This window comes from Aplysia californica, unplaced genomic scaffold (assembly GCF_000002075.1).
Source record: "Aplysia californica isolate F4 #8 unplaced genomic scaffold, AplCal3.0 scaffold00173, whole genome shotgun sequence".
NCBI classification, from domain to species: domain Eukaryota; kingdom Metazoa; phylum Mollusca; class Gastropoda; order Aplysiida; family Aplysiidae; genus Aplysia; species Aplysia californica.
Window position 1 is genome coordinate 636,223 of NW_004797443.1, and position 4,375 is coordinate 640,597.

Below are 4,375 nucleotides of genomic sequence, written 5' to 3' on the forward strand. Positions count from 1 at the left end.
CCCCCCCTTCTTTTTTCCGTAAAAAAATTGTTTTGGCTGGAGCTCTACCTTTCTGGTTCTTTTCTCTTTTCTCTTTTCTCTTTTTCTCTTTTCTCCCTTGTGCATCCCAAAGTAAACTTGCTACATAAAATTACCATATTTTACTCAACAAACGCATTCTTTTTACTCTGTGCGACCCGCGAGTCCAAGGCCCAGATCAGGCGACCGGAAAGGGAGAAAACTGAGTTCTAAAGAAATGAAAGAGTTGTGCAATATGCGAGCGATAATATGACATCATTGAGGTAGTCCAAGGGATTGCGAAATCGGAAGCCCCCATTAGGCAAGATCTGGTTTGTACCGTAGTAATTCGGAACAAGTGGAAAAAAAATTAAAGTTGAAATACAGTTGAATTTGCACCGACGGCCACCTGTATGACACAATCACCTGTGCAGAGCGGCGACTTGGATATAAAGAGAACGACAGCAGACCGAGAAGGCAATTGCCGAGGTGCTTTGGAAGGACACAACATCCGGGTACTTGATCCAGGTCTACCTGCGTTATACCTTTAACTAACAAAATATGGCTGAAAAAGGCAAGTACTGCATTACGAAATCGAAGTGACTATTCACACTCGAGTCCGATTAGACAAACATTATATTCGGACTCTGAAATGAGTCCAGCATGACATCAGTTCCGACTTCCGTCCCTTATTCCTAAATATTTCCAGCATTTATGAAAAATATTTTCGATTATAATTATAACAATCGAGACGTGAGCTTTGATAGGCCTATCCAGTTACTAGATGTATCCAAACGGGCTCTCCCTGCATCATTAGTATGAACCAGAGACCTAGAACATTGCTAGGTCTCTGGTATGAGCTGAACAACCAAGTTCAACACTTGTCGGGGGCCAAAGTTAAATGAGATTGCGCGTAGCGATCACGCACTATAGGCTTGCTGGGGGAACAGATGTTGGGAAGAGGCCTCGGCTGTCGATTGTGTGCGATGTGATTTTAAAAAAAATAATTACAGAAAAACTATGTCACACAACAAAATGAAAGTAAACATGTGGAAAGACAAATGGTGGTGGAAGTAATGATGATGCTGTAGTGGTGGTGGAGAGACCCTGAGTTGTCGGTTACCGTGTACTTAGACACTACCTTTGGGCAATGAAAGTGCAATCTTTTGACTTTTGACACAATTACACAGGCCCAGTAGGTGATTCTAGTTCTAATTCTAGTTTTACGTAAAATCCCCCGACGACATATGTTATGTAACCTCCTTACACTCACATAACTCACTTAGAAGCCGAGTCCGAATAAATAAAACATTTTTTTCGGATCCGAGTCCGAATAGATATAGTTGTATTTTTCAGTTCAAATATACACATAACAAATTCAAAGACCGCATAGAAAGACCAAATTACACCTAGCAAATCCAAATATACAAATGACGCAATAAAAAGTCCTAATACATAAATACCACATAGTAATTTCAAATGTAAATAGGCTTGAAATGGAGAAAAAAGAAGCTAAAAGTATAAGAAGTGTATCAAGGTAAGAAGTAAAATAGTTCGGGGTTTTTTTGCCCCCAAAAAGTTAGATGTAAGCCGTGTGGTGCCACAAAGAAGAAATCATGTGAAACGAAACTAATAGTTAATTTCTTTAAACCGAAAATAAACCCACACGTTTAAACAGAAACGAATAGATGTGATAAAAATCAACAAACTGCTAGTGTATATATATAGTTTTTTCAGTTCAAATATACACATAATAAATTGTAATGCCGCATAGAAAGACCAAATTACACCTTACAAATCCAAATATACAAGTGACGTCATAAAAAGTCCTAATACAACAAAAACAAGTAAGTTCAAATGTAAACTTTAAAATCTCAAAAGTAACACATAGCAAATTCAAATGCCACATAGATATTTCAAATGTAAATATGCTTGAAATTTAGAAAAATGAGTCTAAACGTATAAGAAGTGTATAAAGGTAAGAAGTAGAAGGGTTTGGGAGGTTGGGGGGAGGGGGTGCCACGAAAAAGCTAGATGTAAGCCGTGTGGTGCCACAAGAAAAAAATCACGTGAAACAAAACTAATTGTTGATTGTTTTTAAACCCGAAAATAAACCCACATGTTTAAACAGAAACGAATGGTTATGATAAAAATGAACAAACTGCTGTGTATATACATGTATAACTAACTGGATGAAAAGTAAAGCCAAGTTTTCTTTTATTTACTTATTGTTGCACTACAAAACGATTTGGCATATATAGGCTTGCATTGATCAGAAGATTGCTGCCATTTTCACTTTTGTCACTGCTTGGGTTTTTTTGTTCCATCAATTGGGCAAGTGTTACCATCCTTTGTTGATAAGTCTGCTCTCTTACTTCAGCGAATATCTGTTTCAAATCGTTGTTCTCAAAAAAAATGTTTCAATGGTGAAATGGTATAGCTATTAGGTTATTTAAGAGGCAGGACCTCTGAGATCAACGTCTATCTCCGAAAGGACCGATCCAAACGGTCAATTCGTGTAAAGTGCCTTTCCCAAATGACACAACGGTGGACCGAACTGAGGCTCGAACCCCCGAACCCGAATCTCAAGATCACAGGTCTGATAGCCTAACCACTAAATCGTATTTCCAAATTAAGAAGCGTTTTCACAGATGGTAAGACAAGGTATTCAGGTGGCAAGGTATTTCACCTCGGGTCTATTTGATGAAAAGAAACTGTTAAATGGTTGTAGGGGGGAAGATGTTTCACCACCAATCTATTGATGATTTGATATTTAAAGCTTGCCATAATTCACGAGCGTTGTTACATACCTAGCATATTTCGTTGTGGGGATTGTTGGAACAGTTTCTAAGAGGGATGGATTGAAATGATAGCAGCCACTCCCTCTACTTGAAAGTCGTGAAAGACCAGGCCACCCTCGGCACTGACAGCAAATGTCGGTTCGGTCCCATTCGATCCTGCTCTTACTGGAACAAAGCATTGGCCACTCCGTGCTCTTCCTCGGGGTTTCTTCGTCAACAGCTTGATACCAACCTCATCTGTGAAGACCAACCCCTACGCTGAATGTTCTAAATCAGCTTTTATTTATGTCTGGTTGCTTCAGTCCTATCGGATTTTCTTTCTGCGGGAGCATCCTAGGGATTTTATTTTTTGGTGATCAATTCTCCCTAAAAGAATATTATATACTTATGGTTGTCGTCAACACAGTTTGAGCACACTAAAAATGCTTCTCACGCGGAATAATCTTTGTGGAGAATATTTCCTTTTGCTATATGGCATTTTAACTTGCTATTGTGTCAAATTTTGATTTGTTATTTGTACATTTGAACTTGTTTCGCACAATCGTGCTCGAAAATTTCCTATCGAAATTTGAACTTTCTCTATGGGGCGTGAAACTTTCTATGTGGAATTTGAACTTGCTATGTGGCATTTGTATTAATTTCTTGTGTGCACCTTTGATCTGAAAAAACTATAAAACTAACTGGACGAAATGTTAAACCAAGTTTAATTTTATTTATTTATTTTTGCATTACAAAACGCTGTGGCATAATATAGGCTTGCATTGATCTGAAGACTGCTCCCATTTTCACTAGTGTCACAGCTTGGGTTTTTTGTTCCACCAACTGGGCAAGTGTTACCACGTACATCCTTTGTCGGTGAGTCTGCTGAGTGATCATTTAGTCTCTTGCTTCAGTGAACTTTTGTTTCAAATAGTATTTTTTTTAAACCAATTGATTCAATGGTGAAATGGTATAGCCATTAGGTTATTTAAGAGGCAGGACCTCCGAGATCAGCGTTTATCTCCGAAAGGACCGATCCAAATGGGAAATTCGTGTAAAGTGCTTTTCCCAAGGGCACAACGCCGGACCGAACTGAGGTTCGAACCCCTGAACCAGAATCTCACGATTACAGCTCCGATAGCCTAACCACTATACTACCCACGCCACTAAATCATATTTCCAAATTAAGAAACGTTTTCACAGATGGTAAGACAAGGTAAGTAGGTGGCAAGATATTTCACCTCGAGTCTGTTTGATGAAACGAAACTGTTAAATGAAGCCAAAAAAAATAATAAACTATGAAAATGAAAATGAGAATAAACAAATTGTATCAAAAAAGAACCGTTATGATAACACAAGCGTTCTCGTAGACGTTAAGAAAATGTGTGTAGGGGGGGGGGGAGATTATTTCACCTCTAATCTATTGATGAGTTGCCATTGAAAGCTTGCCTTAATGCACGAGCGTTGTTACATGCCAATCATACTTCGTCGTGGGGATTGTTGGAACCGTTTCTTAGGGGGATGGGTTGAAACGATAACTGCCATTTCCAACAGCAACTACAAAAACGAAATCTACAACTACAAAAGCAAAGGAACCC